The 21,486-nt window shown below is 41.7% G+C and overlaps 2 pseudogenes; both read left to right on the top strand.

Annotated features, from left to right (window-relative positions):
- The first annotated feature begins 6,579 nt into the window (after positions 1 to 6,579).
- On the top strand, positions 6,580 to 7,621 carry LOC120366316 (proteasome subunit beta type-1 pseudogene; annotated as a pseudogene).
- A 12,813-nt stretch (positions 7,622 to 20,434) lies between these two features.
- On the top strand, positions 20,435 to 20,941 carry LOC120366389 (large ribosomal subunit protein uL24-like; annotated as a pseudogene).
- The last annotated feature ends 545 nt before the right edge of the window (positions 20,942 to 21,486 follow it).

The raw sequence follows: 21,486 nt of genomic DNA, 5'->3' as shown, positions 1-21,486 counted from the left end.
CCAGGTGATCAGGCTCAGTTGGTCCCAGCCCCCCACCCCCAACAACAACGAAAACAAAAACAGTAATTAGAAACCCTCTGGGTTGAGCCCTTCAAACCAAGCACAGCTGAACCGGGAGGGTCAGGCTCGGTGGGGGAGGGGCTTCCACCATTACTGAGACTCTCCACCAATACGGAGGCAGGCCGCCGTTGCCGAGGCAACCTACTGTTGCTGAGGCAACCTGCCACAACAGAGAGAGTCCGCCATAACAGAGGCGGGGCCACTGTTGCCGAGACAGTTCTAACTACGCCCATATAAACAGGACTGCAGGGAAGAGCTCAGGGCAGCTGGGCAGAGCCCACAGCAGCTCAGCAAAGCCTCTGCAGGCAGGCAGTGGCTAGACGTGCTGCTACCTGGGCAGGTCAGACATGAAAGAAAAATCAAAAAAGGCAGTAGTGCAATGGAAACTCATAAAGCCCCAACTCCCCGTGACAGAGCACCTGGGAACAAAAAGTGCTTTATGAGTTCAGCTGCAGCAGACCTAAATGTACCTGCCCAGCAGCTCTGAACGAACACCGGAGCTCACAACTCAGGACTTAAGCCCCAATAAAAGATAGACTGTCTCCTCAAGTAGCTCCCTGACCCCCATAGATCCAAAGACTCACCTCATAAAGGAGAGAAGGGACTGACACTAGGCGAGCATCCTTCTGGGACAAAGATAGCAGAAGAGGAAACTGGTAGCAACCCTTACTGTTCTGCAGCTGCTGCAGGTGACCCCAGGCAAGCAGGGCCTGGAGAGGACCTCAGCAGTCCTACAGCAGAGGGGCCAGACTGTTAGAAGGAAAGCTTAAAAAAAAAAAAAAAAAAAAAAAGAAGTACCTTCAGCATCCACGAACTAGAAGCTCAGAGACTCAATGTGAAAGACAGTAACTACAAAGACAACAGGTGGATAAACCCACAAAAATGGGAAGAAACCAGCGCAACAAGGATGAAAACTCCCAAAACCAGAACACCTCTCCTCCTAAAAGGGATCACAACTCCTCACCAGTAAGGGAACCAGACCAGATGGAGAAGGAGGGTGATGAAATGACAGAATCAGACTTCAGAAGGTGGGTAGTAAGAAACTACAGTGAGCTAAAAGAACATGTTCTAACCCAACGCAAAGAAACTAGGAACCTTGAAAAAAGATTAGACGAAATGCTAACGAGAATGGATAGCATAGAGAGGAATATAAGTGAATTGATGGAGCTGAAAAACAAAACACAAGAACTTCGTGAAGCATGCACAAGCTTCAACAGCCAAATTGACCAAGCAGAAGAAAGGATATCAGAGGTCGAAGATCAACTCAATGAAATAAAAAGAGAAGGCAAGAACAGAGAAAAAAGTGCAAAAAGGAATGAACAAAATCTTCAAGAAATGTGGGACTATGTGAAAAGACCTAATCTACGTCTGATAGGTGTATCTGAATGTGATGAAGAGAATGAATCCAAGCTGGAAAAAACTCTTCAGGATATTATCCAGGAAAACTTCCCCAACCTAGCAAGGCAGACCAATATTCAAATCCAGGAAATATGGAGAACACCACAAAGATATTTCTCAAGAAGAGCAACCCCAAGGCACATAATCGTCAGATTCACCAGGGTTGAAATGAAAGAGAAAATGCTAAGGGCAGCCAGAGACAAAGGTCGGGTTACCCACAAAGGGAAGCCCATTAGACTCACAGTAGATCTCTCAGCAGAAACCCTACAAACCAGAAGAGATTGGGGGCCAATATTCAACATCCTTAAAGAAAAAACTTTCAACCCAGAATCTCCTATCCAGCCAAACTAAGCTTCATAAGTGAAGGAAAAATAAAATCCTTTGTGAACAAGCAAGCACTCAGAGATTTCATCACCACCAAACCTGCTCTACAAGAACTCCTGAAAGAGGCTCTACACATATAAAGGAACAACCAGTACCAGCCACTCCAAAAACACACCAAATGGTAAAAGAGCATCAACACAATCAAGAATCTGCATCAACTAACCAACAAAACAGCCAGGTAGCATCAAAATGACAGCATCAAATTCACACATAACAATACTATCCCTAAATGTCAATGGACTAAATGCCCCAATCAAAAGACACAGACTGGCAAATTGGATAAAAAGCCAAAACCCATCAGTGTGCTGTATCCAGGAAACCCATCTTACATGCAAGGATACACAAAGGCTCAAAATAAAGGGATGGAGGAAGATCTACCAAGCAAATGGAGAGCAAAAAAAAGCAGGAGTTGCAATTCTCATCTCAGATAAAATAGACTTTAAAGCAACAAAGATCAAAAGAGACAAAGAAGGACATTACATAATGGTAAAAGGATCACTGCAACAAGAAGAGCTAACAATCCTAAATATATACACACCCAATACAGGAGCACCCAGATATATAAGGCAAGTTCTTAATGACTTGCAAAGAGACTTAGACTCCCACACAATAATAGTGGGAGACTTTAACACCCCATTGTCAATATTAGACAGATCAACCAGACAGAAAATCAACAAGGATATCCAGGACATGAACTCAGACCAGGAACAAGCAAACCTAATAGATATTTACAGAACTCTCAACCCCAAATCCACAGAAAATACATTTTTCTCAGCACCACATCACACCTACTCTAAAATTGACCACATAATTGGCAATAAATCACTCCTCAGCAAATGCAAAAGAACGAAAATCATAACAAAGTCTCTCAGACCACAGTGCAATCGAGTTAGAACTCAGAATGCAGAAACTAACTCAGAACTGCATAGCTTCATGGAAACTGAACAACTTGCTCTTGAATGTTGACTAGATAAACAATGAAATGAAGGTAGAAATAAAGATGTTCTTTGAAACCAATGAGAACAAAGACACAACATACCAGAATCTCTGGGACACATTTAAAGCAATCTCTAGAGGAAAATATATAGCAATGAGAGCCCACATGAGAAGAAAGGAGAGATCTAAAATTGACACCCTATCATCAAAATTGAAAGAGCTAGAGGAGCAAGATAAAAAAAAACTCAAAACCTACCAGAAGACGGGAAATAACTAAGATCAGAGCAGAACTGAAGGAAATAGAGACACAAAAAACTCTTCAAAAAAATCAATAAATCCAGGAGCTGGTTTTTTGAAAAGACAGACCACTAGCCAGATTAATAAAAAAGAAAAGGAGAATAACCAAATTGATGCAATAAAAAACGATAAAGAAAAGATAGAATAACCAAATTGATGCAATAAAAAACGATAAAGGGGATATCACCACAGATTCCACAGAAATCCAAACCATCATCAGAGATTATTACAAACAACTCTATGCACATAAACTAGTAAACCTGGAAGAAATGGATAAATTCCTGGATACCTGCATCCTCCCAAGCCTAAACCCGGAAGAAGCTGAAACCCTGAATAGACCAATAACATGGTCTGAAGTCGAGGCAGCAATAAAGAGCCTACCACCCAAAAAAAGCCCAGGTCCAGATGGGTTCACAGCCGAATTCTACCAGACATACAAAGAGGAGCTGATACCATTCCTTCTGAAACTATTCAAGACAATCCAAAAACAGGGAATCCTTCCCAAATTATTTTATGAGACAAACATCATCCTGATAACAAAACCTGGCAGAGATTCAACAAGAAAAGAAAATTTCAGGCCAATATCCATGATGAACATAGATGCAAAAATCTTCAATAAAATACTGGCAAACTGATTGCAGCAGCATATCAAAAAGCTCATCCACTATGATCAAGTAGGATTCATCCCGGGGATGCAAGGCTGGTTCAACATATGCAAGTCCATAAACGTAATTCACCACATAAACAGAACCACAGACAAAAACCACAGGATTATCTCAATTGATGCAGAGAAGGCTTTTGACAAAATTCAACTGCGCTTTATGCTAAAAACCCTCAATAAACTAGGTATTGACAGAACGTATCTCAAAACAATAAAAGCTATTTATGACAAACCAACAGCCAATATCATACTGAATGGGCAAAAACTGGAAGCATTCCCTTTGAAATCTGGCACTAGACAAGGATGCCCTCTCTCACCACTCCTATTCAATATAGTACTGGAAGTTCTAGCCAGAGCAATCAGGCAAGAAAAAGAAATAAAGGGTATCCAAATTGGAAAGGAGGAAATCAAATTGTCTCTATTTGCAGATGACGTGATTGTATATCGAGAAGACCCCATCATCTCAGCCCAAAATCTCCTGAAACTGATAAACAACTTCAGCAAAGTCTCAGGATACAAAATCAACGTGCAAAAATCACAAGCATTCCTATACACCAGTAACAGACTTAAAGAGAGCCAAATCAAGAACGAACTGCCATTCACAATTGCCACAAAGAATATAAAACACCTAGGAATACAACTAACAAGGAACGTAAAGGACCTCTTCAAGAACTACAAGCCAGTGCTCAACGAAATAAGAGAGGACACAAACAGATGGAGAAACATTCCATGTTCATGGTTAGGAAGAATCAACATCGTGAAAATGGTCATACTACCCAAAGTAATTTACAGATTCAACGCTATTCCCATCAAGCTACCAATGACCTTCTTCACAGAACTGGAAAAAAACACCTTAAACTTCATATGGAACCAAAAGAGAGCCCGCATAGCCAAGTCAATTCTAAGCAAAAAGAACAAAGCAGGAGGCATCACACTACCGGACTTCAAACTATACTATAAGGCTACAGTAATCAGAACAGCATGGTACTGGTACCAAAACAGAGATATAGACCAATGGAACAGAACAGAGGCCTCAGAGGAAATACAACATACCCACAACCATCCGATCTTTGACAAACCTGACAAAAACAAGCAATGGGGAAAGGATTCCCTGTTTAATAAATGGTGTTGGGAAAACTGGCTAGCCATGTGCAGAAAGCACAAACAGGACCCCTTCCTGACACCTTACACCGAAATTAACTCCAGATGGATTAAAGACTTAAACATCAGCCCTAACACCATAAAAACCCTAGAAGAAAATCTAGGCAAAACCATTCAGGACATAGGCGTAGGCAAGGACTTCATGACCAAAACGCCAAAAGCAATGGCAACAAAAGCCAAAATAGACAAATGGGACCTAATCAAACTCCACAGCTTCTGCACGGCAAAAGAAACAGTCAGTAGAGTGAATCGGCAACCAACAGAATGGGAAAAAATTTTTGCAGTCTACCCATCTGACAAGGGGCTGATATCCAGAATCTACAATGAACTAAAACAGATCTACAAGAAAAAAACAAACAAGCCCATTCAAAAATGGGCAAAGGATATGAACAGATACTTTACAAAAGAAGACATACAGGAGGCCAACAAACATATGAAAAAATGCTCATCATCACTGGTCATTAGAGAAATGCAAATCAAAACCACATTGAGATACCATCTCACACCAGTTAGAATGGCAATCATTAAAAAATCTGGAAACAACAGATGCTGGAGAGGATGTGGAGAAATAGGAACACTTTTACACTGTTGGTGGGAATGTAAATTAATTCAACCATTGTGGAAGACAGTGTGGCGATTCCTCAAGGACCTAAAAATAGAAATCCCATTTGACCCAGCAATCCCATTACTGGGTATATATCCAAAGGATTATAAATCATTCTACTATAAGGACACATGCACATGAATTTTCATTGCAGCACTGTTTACAATAGCAAAGACCTGGAACCAACCCAAATGCCCAACGATGATAGACTGGATAGGGAAAATGTGGTACATATACACCATGGAATATTACACAGCCATCAAAAATGATGAGTTCACGTCCTTTGTAGGGACATGGATGAACCTGGAAACCATCATTCTCAGCAAACTGACACAAGAGCAGAAAATCAAACACCGCATATTCTCACTCATAGGTGGGTGTTGAACAATGAGAACACATGGACACAGGGAGGGGAGCACTATACACTGGGGTCCGTTGGGGGGAATTGGGAGAGGGACGGGGGGGTGGGGAGGTGGGAAGAGATAGCATGGGGAGAAATGACAGATACAGGTGAGGTGAAGGAAGGCAGAAAACCACACTGCCATGTGTGTACCTATGCAACAATCTTGCATGTTCTTCACATGTACCCCAAAACCTAAAATGCAATTTAAAAAAAACTGTACATCTATGATGTAAGCCATTTTATTGTATGTAAATCCAACTTCAATTTTAAATGAAGTCGAATGACCTGGAGATGATGAGCAAGGCCTTTTGGGACTATTTGGCACTTGTGAGCAATGAAGATTAATACCAGACACATGTGTGCTTTATCTGAAGATGAGAAGTAACTTTGAAAATTTGAGGATAAGTGTGCAAAGGTGGGAATGAGAAAGTCAAAGATGATGCTATGATCTCATAAAAATTATTTTCGAGGCACAAAATTTTTCTTATGAATCAAATTGTCTTGAGTCCAGATAACACTTGCTTGTCCTGACAGCCTTCTGTCAGGCATTGCAGCTCAGAATTCTTCAAATTCCTCTAAATTTTACGTTCATGGGAGCTGCCCTCTGGCTGTGAGTCAACAGGAGCCAGAGCTGCCGTGGTGTGCTGTAGTCCTCCACAGCCACTCGGGTCCCTGATGGTGGAGCCACCCAGCCCCCTGGGCCCACTGCAACTACGCGTGTCACCCCTATGCTTTCAATGGAGTTACTGGATGAGCAACTGCTGGAGAAGACTTTTCTATTGTTGCTTCTGACACTGTATTGAGTCAAGGGTTTCAATTAATATCTGGAACAGCTCCCAATGTTATAAATTAACAGACAAAACAGTCATTGGATGCAGTAGTTTTCCCAGAGACTGTCTTCCTCTGACAAAGATTATTGAAGCTAAACTAAAGATGTATAAACATCCTAATAATAAGGCCATGACCACTGGGGCAATTCCAGTGCTATCTACAATCTTGTATCCAGGCACTTCTGTCCATATGATGTTTACAATATCATCCATCACCGGTGAATTTGAACAATGGAAGGGAGCTATGTACAGCTTTGACCTGGTGGGTCCTACCAGAGAGAATCCTTCAAGGCTAGAGGCTCAGCCAATGCCATGCTACAGCTCCTGCTTGACAACTGGTTTTTGTGTTGGGCTTTTTTTTTTTTTTTTTTTTTTTTTTGAGACAGAATCTCACTCTGTCACCAGAATGGAGTGCAGTGGTGCAATCTTGGCTCACTGCAACTTCTGCCTCCCAGGTTCAAGTGATTCCCCTGCCTCAGCCTCCTGAGCAGCTGGAATTACAGGTGCACACCACCACACCCAGCTAATTTTTGTATTTTTAGTAGAGATGGGGTTTCACCATGTTGGCCAGGATGGTCTCAATCTCTTGACCTCATGATTCACCCACCTGGGCCTCCCAAAGTGCTGGGATTATAGGCATGAGCCGCCGCACCCGGCCTTGTGTTAGTTTTAAGAACATACAGAAGGTGGAGCATGTCCCACTGTCCTTGGTCAGAGCCATACAGCTAGTGAAAGATGTCTTCATTTCTGCAGCCGAGAGGGACAGGTACACTGAGGATGCACTCAAGATCTGTACTGTGACACAAGAGGACCCCAGGGAGGAGACTGTTCCCCTGAGGAGAGACGGATTTATGTGCTATTGCATGAATAAGTTCAAAACTGGTTAGTTTTTCCTTGGAACTGTCAAGTGAGTTAATTTTATTTAAAAAGAACTCTAAAGTTAAAAATAAATAAATAACTTGACTGTGCAAATTCCTAAAGAAATAATGGGCTGGATAGTGACTTCATCTCATGAGGGCCGATCATGGGTGATGCTTCCCTTCCCTGGGAGACATTCCCTACTTCCTTTGCCTTTCTAACCCTATGGCTTCTTCCTGGTAATGGACACAAGAAGCAGTTCTGGAAAGCCTAATCCTGCTACATGCCTGTAGCATAGCTGAACCAGAGGTGTCTACCCAGAGGAGCCCAGTCTGGATTAAGACAGATAATAAATGGAAAGAGATCATAAAGTGGGAAATAATACCTGGAAAGGGAGCTTTTTTGTTTTGTTTTGAGTTGGAGTCTCACTTGGTTGCCCAGGCTGGAGTGCAGTGACACAATCTCAGCTCACTGCAACCTCAACCTCAAAGTTTCAAGTGATTCTCATACCTCAGCATCCTGAATAGATGGGACTACAGTCACTTGTCACCATACTTGGCTAATTTTTTGTATTTTTAGTAGAGATGAAGTTTCACTACATGAAACAGGATCAAATAACCCCTCAGGAATCACATCAGACTCTGACAAAATCACTTTTAACCCCTATTATACAACTAAAGATATTCTAGGCCTAATTTTTCTTCTTCTGATAAGCTTTGTATTATTTTCACTCGACCTTCTAACTGATCCAGGCAATTATACCCTAGCCAACCCTCTCAATGCCCCACCTCACATTAAACCAAAGTGATATTTCCTATTTGCATATGTAATACTACGATCTATTCCTAACAAACTAGGAAGCACCCTAGCCCTCATATTCTCCATCCTTATCCTAGCAATGATCCCTATATTTCATATATCTAAACAACAAAGTATAACATTCTGACCATTGAGCCAGGTTGGTCTCAAACTCCTGGCCTCTGGTGATCTACCCACCTGGGCCTCCCAAAGTGCTGGGATTACAGGCGTGAGCCACTGCACCTAGCCACTGAAAGCTGTCATTTTTATCTTAGGAGCGCAGGAGAATAATATTCTTAGCTATTTCTCTCATATGTGATGCTGATCATAGCCAACACAAGGAGATACCCAAAGATTTATTTCCCCCTGATAAGGAGGATTGGACTGAAGTCACATGGCAACAATTACCTGAGACGTTATATACAAGATTTGGAGAGAAGACATCAGTTCTTTGATGACCTGCCTAAGTAACAGCAGGTTGGGATTATTGTTTTAGTCACATTTTATTCTCAGGCGTATCATGCTGATTCGCTGTAGCACTAGGAGGATTCCTGCCTTTGAACCTCACTGGACATAGTGTAACTGTCAGCTAACAGCTCTGCAGCATGTTGCTGTAAACCGGGACATCCCATTGTTCAAGCTAATACCTGGGCATGAGGAAGACACCATTGCTGTTGTCTGCCTAGTATATTAGAATCTAATTTGCCCTTTTAACTACAGCACATAGTAATGTGTTTGGAAAACAATGCAGGCAGGTATTCAAAAACTCATAATGATGTCTGAGAGGGGAATATTGACATGACATGGTTGTCACATATCAATGATGATCTCACTCTGGAACTTCCAATGTGATGATTATGGGAAGCCTTTAGGATGCTTGAACTGAACAACCCCTGGGAACTGAGCACAATAACCCTACAATCTCTTGAGGAATACAGTACTCTTTAAATGTATGTAGTTTACTTGAATTAGGCTGTATCACAAGTACTCAGAGCAGCAACACTTGTGATCACAGACCCAGCATTGGTCCAGAGTACCAAGAGGGACTTAGGAGGTTGGGAACTTGGTTAAGCATGTCAAGTAGAAATGACTTTTCTGGAGACTCAGGCTTGTGATCTAAATGGTCACTAGGGGGAGGCCTCTTCCAGGAAACTCACTGAACTCGGCATTTCGCCTAGAAATATGATGAAGCAATGTGTTAGATCATTCTTGCGTGGCTGTAAAGGAATACCTGAGACTCGGTAATTTATAAAGAAAAGAGGTTTATTGGCTCATGGTTCTGCAAGCTGCACAAGCATGGCACCAGCAACTGCTCAGCTTCTGGGGAGGCCTCAGGGAGCTTTTACTCATGGTGGAAGGCAAAGCCAGAGCAGAGCAGGCAGGTCACATGAAAAGGGCAGGAGCGGAACCAAAAGAGAGCCCGCATAGCCAAGTCAATTCTAAGCAAAAAGAACAAAGCAGGAGGCATCACACTACCGGACTTCAAACTATACTACAAGGCTACAGTAATCAGAACAGCATAGTACTGGTACCAAAACAGAGATATAGACCAATGGAACAGAACAGAGGCCTCAGAGGAAATACAACATACCCACAACCATCTGATCTTTGACAAACCTGACGAAAACAAGCAATGGGGAAAGGATTCCCTGTTTAATAAATGGTGTTGGGAAAACTGGCTAGCCATGTGCAGAAAGCAGAAACAGGACCCCTTCCTGACACCTTACACCGAAATTAACTCCAGATGGATTAAAGACTTAAACATCAGACCTAACACCATAAAAACCCTAGAAGAAAATCTAGGCAAAACCATTCAGGACATAGGCGTAGGCAAGGACTTCATGACCAAAACGCCAAAAGCAATGGCAACAAAAGCCAAAATAGACAAATGTGACCTAATCAAACTCCACAGCTTCTGCAAGGCAAAAGAAACAGTCAGTAGAGTGAATCGGCAACCAACAGAATGGGAAAAAATTTTTGCAGTCTATACATCTGACAAGGGGCTGATATCCAGAATCTACAATGAACTAAAACAGATCTGCAAGAAAAAAACAAACAAGCCCATTCAAAAATGGGCAAAGGATATGAACAGATACTTTACAAAAGAAGACATACAGGAGGCCAACAAACATATGAAAAAATGCTCATCATCACTGGTCATTAGAGAAATGCAAATCAAAACCACATTGAGATACCATCTCACACCAGTTAGAATGGCGATCATTAAAAAATCTGGAAACAACAGATGCTGGAGAGGATGTGGAGAAATAGGAACACTTTTACACTATTGGTGGGAATGTAAATTAATTCAACCATTGTGGAAGACAGTGTGGCGATTCCTCAAGGACCTAAAAATAGAAATCCCATTTGACCCAGCAATCCCATTACTGGGTATATATCCAAAGGATTATAAATCATTCTACTATAAGGACACATGCACACGAATGTTCATTGCAGCACTGTTTACAATAGCAAAGACCTGGAACCAACCCAAATGCCCAACGATGATAGACTGGATAGGGAAAATGTGGTACATATACACCATGGAATATTACACAGCCATCAAAAATGATGAGTTCACGTCCTTTGTAGGGACATGGATGAACCTGGAAACCATCATTCTCAGCAAACTGACACAAGAGCAGAAAATCAAACACCGCATATTCTCTCTCATAGGTGGGTGTTGAATAATGAGAACACATGGACACAAGGAGGGGAGCACTACACACTGGGGTCCATTGTGGGGAAACGGGGGAGGGACGGGGGGGTGGGGAGGTGGGAAGAGATAGCATGGGAAGAAATGACAGATACAGGCAAGGGGACGGAAGGCAGCAAACCACACTGCCATGTGTCTACCTATGCAACAATTTTGCATGTTCTTCACATGTACCCCAAAACCTAAAATGCAATAAAAATAAATAAATAAATAAAAATAAAAATAAAAATAAAAAAGAAAAGGGCAGGAGCAAGGTGGGAATAAGGGCAGGTGCCACACACTTTATTTTCTTTTTCTTTTCTTTTCCTTTTTTTTTTTTTGAGACGAAGCTTTGCTCTTGTTGCCCAGGCTGGAGTGCAATGGCGCAATCTTGGCTCATTGCAACCTCCACCTCCCAAGTTCAAGTGATTCTCCTGCCTCAGCTTTCTGAGTAGATGGAATTACAAGCATGCGCCACAACACATAGCCAATTTTTGTATTTTTAGTAGAGGTTTCACCATGTTGGTCAGACTGGTCTTGAACTCCTGACCTCAGGTCACCAGCCTTGTCCTCCCAAAGTGCTGAGATTACAGACATGAGCCACTGCACCCAGCCACCACATGCTTTTTAAACAACCAGTTTGAAAAGAACACCCCCATGACCCAAACCTCCCACTATACCCCACCTCCAATTTCCATGGGATTCCATTTCAACATGAGATTTGGGCAAGACAAATATTCAAACCATATCACAGTGTTTGAATAGACTATGCATCTTACCCAACTGACTCAGCATCTTGCTTGTCAATAACTCGACAAGAATCCATACACTCACCAAGGAAGGAACAATTGCCATCTCAACAGCAAAAGCAACTGATCTATTTAAACAGCAGTGACCAGTTGTGCTGCAGTCTTAGGCAAGAGGAAGTATGCTTGTGGGAACACCATGGCCAACCTAACCTCTGGCATATGGTAAGATGACTGGTAAGCATGCTATTTACTGCTACTCCCTCAGAGAAAGAGTGTCAAAAAGTTGAAAGGGCTTCAACTCCGTGATACAATTGGTATGACCTTGGATAATCCAAAGGTGATCCTTAACTGGTTCAAACTCTACCAATTGTAGACAGATGGGCAGTGCTCCACAATGATACCCGGAACCTGAGTTACTATGAAATGTATTCCTTGGTAGATGAAGTGTAATTATGCCCCCAGACCAGAGGGAACCTAGACTTTACTGAGCAATGACCTCTAGTAATTACAGCAGCATAGGAAATGTGTATGAGAAAATGGTATGTCTGCTGAGAAGATTAGGAAATTGACATGATTATAATTAATGTCCTGAACATTGTCTAATCTTTCTGCTACAGGTAATAACGAATTTGTAGACTACATTATAAAAAATAAATGAAAATGGTTGCCAGAATAAAAAGGTATTTTGAGAAGTCAAACTAAAAGTTCCAGGTGATACAATACTCATGGAGAATTACTGGCCAAAGAACGAACTAAATTCACCTTTAGAAAAGTAACATACGCAGCTTAACACCTCTGTTGAAGCCTATTAAAAATGCAAGTAAGACTGGGTGCAGTGGCTCATGCCTGTAACCCCAGCACTTTGGGAGGCCAAGGTGAGCCAATCACCTGAGGTCAGGAGTTTGAGACCAGCCTGACCAACATGGAGAAACCCCATCTCTACTAAAAATACAAAATTATCCAGGCATGGTGGTGCATGTCTGTAATTCCAGCTACTTGGGAGACTGAGGCAGGAGAATCACTTGAGCCCAGGAGGTAGAGGTTGTGGTGAACTGAGATTGCACCATTATACTCCAGCCTGGGCAACAAGAGCAAAACTCCACCTCAAAAAAAAAAAAAAAAAAAAAAAAAAAAAAAAAAAAAAAATGCAAGTGATAGTGGAGAAAAAGGGAGGAGGGAGAATATGTTGAAATATACTCATGGCTCACTGTGATTATTGGGAAGGAATTCCAACTGCTCATTCCAACGGCTCCAGTCCTCATGGTTGCAGAGTTTTAAATGTCTATTTTTATACATAAAATGTTGTAGCAGTTACTACATTAAGAATTACTTTCTAAGCTAGGTGATTCTGTCATTTGTGACAACATGGATGAATCTGGGGGACATTATATTAAGTGAAATAAGCCAGGCACAGAAAAACAAATACCACATGATCCCACTTACAAGTGAAATCTAAAACAGTCAAATTCATAGAAGTAAAGAGTAGAATGGTGATTAGCAGAGGATGGGGAGAGGGGAATGGACAGGGAAAGGAGAAACATTGCTCAAAGGGGACATAGTTTCAGTTCGTAAGGAGGACTGGTTCCAGGGATTGGTTGCACTGTATGATGACTATAGTGAACAATAATGTATTATAGATTTCAAAATAGCTGAAAGAGTGGATTTTAGATGTTCTCATCACAAAGAAGTGATAAACATTTGAGGTGAGTAATATGTTAATTAGCTTGACTTGATCATTACATAATGTACATGTGTGTAGAAACATCACATTATGCCCTCATAAATATGTGTGATTATTATTTGTCAATTAAAATTAAATAAAACCTTTTTAAAGAATTTTTTGAGACAGTGTCTTGCTCTGTCACCCAGGCTGGAGTGCAGTGGCATAATCTTGGCTCACTGCAATCTCCACCTCCCAGGTTCAAGTGATTCACGTGCCTCAGCCTGCCTAGTAGCTGGGACTACAGGTGTGCACAACCAAGCCCAGCTGATTTCTGTATTTTTAATAGAGATGGAGTTTCAACATGTTGTCTAGGCAGGTCTCAAACTCCTGGCATCAAGTGATCCGCCCATCTTGGCCCACCAAAGTGCTGGCATTACAGGCATGAGCCACAGAGCCCAGCCAAGAATTATTTTTTAACTGATAAGTAGATGAAATATTAGATATCGTAATTAGCTTGATTTAACCTTTCTACATTATATTCATAGATCAAAACATCACATTGTACCCCATAAATATATACAATTATTATTTGTCAATTAATATATATAATTATCTTTCAAATGCCTAAGGAACAAGTGGCAAAGAAGTATTGACAAAAGTCAGAGGTAAAGTGGAAGGAAAGAATTAACATGTGGAGTGACTTTTTTTCAGCCTCAAGAAAACCCGAGGGCTTGACTCTCAGTTTTATTTCTTGCAACAGTAATTCAAAGAACGTACAGTATAAGAGATCTATGGTAAATTAGGATCCTGCTATATAGTTCACCAGCATGCTACACCTTTTTGTTGATTCATTCACTAGTAACTGGTTAACCAGTAATTGCTAGTAATTGACAAGAGGCAGCTGCACAGAAAAATGAGAGCTAGAAATACATGTCAGAGACGGCTACAGGACCATCAAGATGTAAAAGCCAAACGAGCCCCAGATCTGGTGCAATGCCCAAGCTGAGATAGTCTGGCTATCTCTGTGACCATTCATATTCCAGTGTGAAATGACTGCAGATACAGGAAGATGAGCAGAGGATAAGCAAGGCCTCCACAGTGCTGTTGCCGTGCATGGTGTGGTGCCTATCGTTTGTACTATTGTGAAGCTACATAAATTGTGGTGCTGGGTGAAGCCTGTTGTGTCTTATCAGTTTGACTGTCAATCCCTCAATAAGACCCCACCCTCCCACTGACTTGGTGTACGCACCTTGCACAGAACGTCATCTTCTTCATACCTTACTTTTTTCTTTTTACTTCTTGTCACTCAACTTTTTTTTTCATAGACACAGGGTCTCGCTATGTTGCCCAAGCTGGTCTCAAACTCCTGGGCTCAAGTTGTCTCCCAAAGTGCTGAGATTACAGATGTGAGTCACAGCACCCAGCCTCAACTATTTTTTATTTACTTTAGCTTGTTTGCTGTATGTATCTTTCTAAATAACTCTATTCTTTTTAGAACAGGATGAGATAGGGAAAGAAAAAGAAAAGGAAGGAAAGAAGGGAAGAAGGGAGGGAAGGGAGCAAATGAGGAAAGGAAACAGGAGTGGAGGAAAGACACAGCCGGCCGAACACTTGGCTTGTTCCTTTTCATGTGAACCTGGAGCATCTCAGAATGCAACTTCCAGGAATCCCAAAGCATAGATTAGCAGAAAGTCTAGTCTCTCTCCCGAACAAGCCCTCATCTCCTTTGATACATACAGAGATACTTGAGTATGCTTCCTAGTATTCATAGGGCCAGGATTGCATTCTCCCTCTTGACCAAAAGCCAGAGGTGCTCTGTAGAAGACAGATGACTCCATGCCCACTAATAGAGGCTGTAAGAATTAAAGAAAGGCCAGGCATGGCAGCTCATACTTGTAATTCCAGCATTTTGGGAGGTTGAGGCAGGCAGACCACGAGGTAAAGAGATTGAGATCATCCTGGCCAACATGGTGAAACTCTGTCTCTACTAAAAATACAAAAATTAGCTGGGCATGGTGTCACGTGCCAGTAGTCCCAGTTACTTGGCAGGCTGAGGCAGGAGAATCACTTGAACTCAGGAGGCAGAGGTTATAGTGAGCAGAGATCGTGCCACTGCTCTCCAGCCTGGGTGACGGAGCAAGACTACGTCTAAAAAAATAAAATAAAAGAAAGAAAGAGGAAAGAAACATGAAAAGCAGCTCAACAGTCAAAGACAGGTTTATTCTGGAGCGTAAACAGGAGAGAGGCTCTGGCCAAGTTAGATCAGAGGCATTCTCTCTTACAGACTGGGAGTTTTTAAGGGTTCAAGGCAGGAGAGCTTATCACAGGCTTGGAATGTTTCTGTCTCTTTGGCTTGCTTAGATGGGAGGGAAGGTTTTCGTGTCTGTTCTCATATATCTTCCTGCAACTGCAAGCAGACCCCCTGACCCCCTAAATCTGCTTTTAGCTTCCCTATCTTAGTGCACCTAAAGTGAAAGGAATGTGCTTATTAGGGCCACTATTTCACTGGTGCCCGTTGTATGAGTGTGAAGTTTGACAGTTACCCAAGAGACTTTCCCCCTCCCTCCGTGCTCAAGCTATCTTATCTGTGTTTTACTGTCTGCTCTTTCTGGCTGCTTGCTGTTAGAAGAGAAGTGATTTCCTTGAAATGCATGAGGTTAGAAAGAGAGCTGGAACTTAAAGCGGAGGTGTTTGTCCAAGATGACAGTGCTCCTGCTCTGTCAGAGAACAGTAACTGGAAGAAGCTGGAGGGACATTATTGCAATTAAAACGGGAACAATTCTTAGAGCTTCCCCAGTAGATAAATCATGTAAAACTATTCTGACTACATGCTGAAAATTCAGCACTTAAAGAGCCCTGACATTGTCAACATTCCTGGAATCCAAAGAACCTGATAGTATTTCGTAAACCAGCATAACTCTAATCTACCTTCATCATTTGTCCCTGGACTAGCACAAATACACACACACACACACACACACACAACCAAGCCACACTATTCCATTACCTGAAAACTATTGCCCCCCAACATTAAGCTGTCCCATGCCAAAAGACAAAATGGCATTTCACTTTTCCAGACATCCCCTATATTCCAAAATACTACTGTTCCTCAACCCAAGTCATCTACAAATGGGGAAGCTGAGTCAGACCTATGAGATGTGATGATGAAAGCTCTCAGAATATTCTCAGTACTAGGGAAGAGGCAACCACGTGTTCCATCCCCTTGGGCTGTGCTTTGCTTGCCACACTTGAAAAAGGTTGGCCAGGCATTATGGCTCACACCTGTAATCCCAGCAATTTGGGAGACAGAGGCCAGTGGATTGTTTGAGCCCAAAAGTTTGAGACCAGCCTAAGCAATATGGCAAAACTCTGTCTCTGTGGTGGCACGTGTCTGTAGTTCCAGCTAATCAGAAGGCTGACTTGAGAGGATCACTTGAGCCCAGGAGGCAGAGGTTGCAGTGAACCGAGATCACTTCACTATGAGGAAGGAGACCCAGGCATCTAGGATCACCTCCTCCCCGTGACTTCTACACTGCATTTCAATAGAAGAAAAAGCTGGCCAACTGTCGCCTCCTAAATCACTTTCCTATAGATGGCAGGCATGGTATGGGGGAATCTCTCCAGAAGGCATTGTTTTTACTTAAACAAGATCAAACCCCCACCCCACTCCTCCATAGACCAAGACCCTTTCACATGTCATTTCTAAGACTGTAAACCCAAGACCCTTTCACGTGTAACTTCTAAGTCTGTAAACCTAAGATCCTTTCACGTGTAATATCTAGAGTTGTAAGCCTATATAAAGGCAGAGCTTCTCTTTGTTAAACAAGCTTGGCTCTTAGACAAAGAATTGTCACCTGGCTCCTGGCCATAATAAAACACCTCTTCCTTCCTAGTTCAGTGTCTGAGAGGTGCAGCCGTTCCTGCTTCAACTGCACTGCAGCCTGGTTGACAGAGCCAGACTCTGTCTCAGAGAAAAGAAACAAAGGAAAGGAAAGGAAAAAAGGGGGAAAAAAAGGAAGGAAGGAAGGAAAGAAGGAAACAAGGAAAAAAAAACAAAGAAAGAGGGAAAGAAAGAAAGGGAGGGAGGAAGGGAGGGAGGGAGGGAAAGGTAGGGGAGGGGGAGAAGGGGAAAGGGAGGGAGGGAAGGAGGGAGGGAGGGAGGGAAACAAAGACAAAAATACTTGAAAAAATCGAAAAGCAGAGTTCCCTTCAGGAAGAGCTGGGAGAGAGATTTCCCTGTTCCCTTGGGCACAAAGTGCCCTAAAGAGTCCTGGCAAAGGAAGGTTAAAGCATTACAGCTGGGACCGGACTCCAGACCACACAGGTCCTCACTCAGTCGCTCTGGGTAACTCTGTCTGCTGGAATGGGAAGTCAGGATAGGGCTGGGGACCAGAGGTGGGGAATGAGAAAGGGATCTGAAGTGGTGTCAGGAAAGCCTGTGACCATGCCAGGAGGGATGAGATAACATGGGGTCACTCCGCTTCCCTCTTCTTGTATCTTTGTTCTCCTCTGGGGAGTTAATGAGTGGGAAATGTCAGGTGGCTGAAGCTTTCGGCTGAAGTGTGGTTTCTAAATAAATTTGCAGACACTGTGAGGAAAAGGCTTCTGCTTCTGGCCAATGGAGATAAAACATCTGGACAGAGGAAGCGCCATGACTGAATAACCCTGTCTATCACATATGCCTTCCTCACTGCCCTCCATGGGAGAATGGTAGGTTCCAAAATTTCCATGAATCAAACATTGGCCAAAAAATCCATTCTGAGTGTTTTGGTAAGACCCAAGTGAATCAGGAAAGGCTTATCCATGTGTTATTGTCCAAATGAACCCAATGAAATTGAGCACTATCCATGTGTACAGAAAGGAATGAGCAGTCACTATGACTAAACCTCTGATTTTTACATGTTTGTTTAACCTAAGTGCAGACCAGGCAGGCTTCCAAGAGTTAGCTATGACTTGGTCACAAATATTTACTCAAATATTTTCTCTGCTTCATAGTATAAATACTAACATTTGTGGGTGGGGATGCTGACCACCTGCTGGGCATTGTGCTTTAACACGCTTTTGTGCAGCAAATCTTCTCAACAACTTTGAGATAGGTACTCCCATTATCCCCACTTCACAGATGGAGAAACTGTGTCACATAGAGGTTAGGTGACTTGCTATAGACCACCTTCCTGTAGTATAACTACACCCTTTCAGCATTCCTGAATCTTCAATAAAATATTATTAACAGATATAGCCTTTTCTTTACTGTACTGTGGTCACCTAGGAGTTTCTGTGCTTGTACCTGAGATGAAATGGAGTAAGACATAACAGTGGTTCCTTCCTTCTGGTCAGCCTAGGAGGTGCCAGCTAAAGTCCTTGGCCAGGTCAGATATGGCAGAGCAGCAAATTCACAAGGGGATTTTGTTTCAAGAAATCATTCTGCATCCATTGACTGTTCATATTTAATTTAATTTTAAAAATTAAATATAAATCTACCTTGCACCATTCAGGAAACAATACAGTATTCCAAGTACATCTAAATGTGACGGACAAAATGACAAAGCTTCTAGAACAAAATAGATGACTATCTTCATGACCTAGAGGCAAGCAGAGATTTCTTAACTGGAACAGAAACACACTTATCATAAAATAATAGACTAATGAATTTGACTACATTAAAATTAAAGATGTGTGTTTAAAGTACATGGTTATAAAGAGTGAAAAGGCAATCCACAGAGTGAGAGAACATATTTACAGCACATGTAACCAACAAAGGAGTCATCTTCAGAATACCTAAAGAACTCCGCTAAATCAACAGAAAAAATGGGTGGGAAATTTGAACAGGAATTTCATATAAAAGAGGATATTTGAATGACCAATAAATATTAAGAGGAGTTAAAGATACTGCTAAACACCTACCAGAATTTCTAAAATGAAAGACAAAAAATAAAAAGTCTACTCAAGACTAAGGAGCAATAAAAACTCTTCTCCACTAGTAGCAGAAGTGTAAATTGGTATCACTTTTAAAAATGGCAGTATCTACTAATGTGAACTTATGCATACTTTATGATCCAGCAGTTTCACTCCTAGAATTACACCCAACAGATATGCATGCACATGCATATGTTCACTAGAAGACATATATCAGAATATTTGTGACAGCAGTAGTCATGATACCCAAAGGTGGAAACTACCGAAGTGCTCATCAACAACAAAATAGAAAAATAAATCATGGTAAATTTATAGGATTGGACACTAAGCAACAATGAGAATGACCAACTATGGCTACACCCAAATATACTGATAAATTTTACAAACATAATGTTGTGCAAAAAAAAAAAAAAAAAAAACGAAAAGAAAACTCCAGACATAAAAAAGTATTTTGATTCCATGTACATAATGCACTAAACAGACAAGACTAATGTGTGATGCTAGAAGTGAGCATAATGTTGGGAGGCCGAGATGGGTGGATCACAAGGTCAGGAGATCGAGACCATCCTGGCTAACACAATGAAACCCCGTCTCTACTAAAATACAAAAAATAGCCAGGTGTAGTGGTGGGCGCCTGTAGTCTCAGCTACTCGGGAGGCTGAGGCATGATAATCGCTTGAACACGGGAGGCAGAGGTTGCAGTGAACCGAGATCATGCCACTGCCCTCCAGCCTGGGCAACAGAGTGAGACTCCATCTCCACAAAAGAAAACAAAAAAGAAAGAAGAAGAAAGAAGAAGAAAAAAAGAAGTAGTGAGCATAGTGGTTATGTCTGAGATAGGTAGTGCCTGAAACAGAGCATCACGGGGATTCCTAGGTGCTGGTAATGTTCTGTTTTTTAAATGTGAGTGCTGGTTACATGGCGTATTCATTGTCCTGGGAAAATTTATCAAACCAACAGTTTGGCACTTCTATGAATGTTTTATTTTTAATTTTTAAAAAAGTTAAAACATGTGGCGGCCATCAACTAAGCGGGAGCTGCCAAAATGAAGTTCAATCCCTTTGTGACTTCCGACCGAAGCAAGAATCGCAAAAGGCATTTCAATGCACCTTCCCACATTCGCAGGAAGATTGTGTCCTCCCCTCTTTCCAAAGAGCTGAGACAGAAGTACAACGTGCGATCCATGCCCATCCGAAAGGATGACAAAGTTCAGGTTGTACGAGGACACTATGAAGGTCAGCAGATTGGCAAAGTAGTCCAGGTTTACAGGAAGAAAGACGTAATCTACATTGAACAGGTGCAGCGGGAAAAGGCTAATGGCACACTGTCCATGTAGGCATTCACCCCAGCAAGGTGGTTATCACTAGGCTAAAACTGGACAAAGACCACAAAAAGATCCTTGAACGGAAAGCCAAATCTCACCAAGAGGAAAGGAAAAGCGCAAATACAAGGAAGAAACAATTGAGAAGATGCAGGAATAAAGTAATCTTGTATACAAGCTTTGATTAAAACTTGAAACGAAGAAAAAAAAAAAGTCAAAACATGCACAAAATGCCACTGTTTTGAAACACTGACACTACCAAGTTTTGATGAAGTCGTAGAACAATGCAAACTCTTACAAAGTACCAGAAGGAGCATAAGTGATTCAACTACTTTGGGAAACTCTTGGGAATTATTTACTAGATTTTAAAATAGATATATCCTCTCACCCAGCAAATCCATTCTTAGGTACACACCCAACAGGAATATGTATGTTTTCACCAAAAAATATTTCCAAGAATATTCATATCAGCATTATTCATAGTAGCCAAAAAACTGGAAATAACTCAAATGTTCATTAACAAACAGAACAGATAAATAAATTGTGGTGCTAATACAATTCTTTATACTGTACAGCAACATGAACAATTCTGCATTGTATTAGCCCATTTTCACACCACGGATAAAGACACCCAAGACTGGAAGAAAAAGAGATTTAATTGGACTTACAGTTCCACATGGCTGGGAAGGCCATAGAATCATGGCAGGAGGTGAAAGGCACTTCTTACATGGTGGCAGCAAGAGAAAATGAGG

This window comes from Saimiri boliviensis, chromosome 2 (genome assembly GCF_048565385.1).
Source record: "Saimiri boliviensis isolate mSaiBol1 chromosome 2, mSaiBol1.pri, whole genome shotgun sequence".
Lineage (NCBI taxonomy): Eukaryota > Metazoa > Chordata > Mammalia > Primates > Cebidae > Saimiri > Saimiri boliviensis.
The sequence above is the reverse complement of the archived record's forward strand: the minus strand, read 5'-3'. Positions and strand labels throughout refer to the sequence as shown.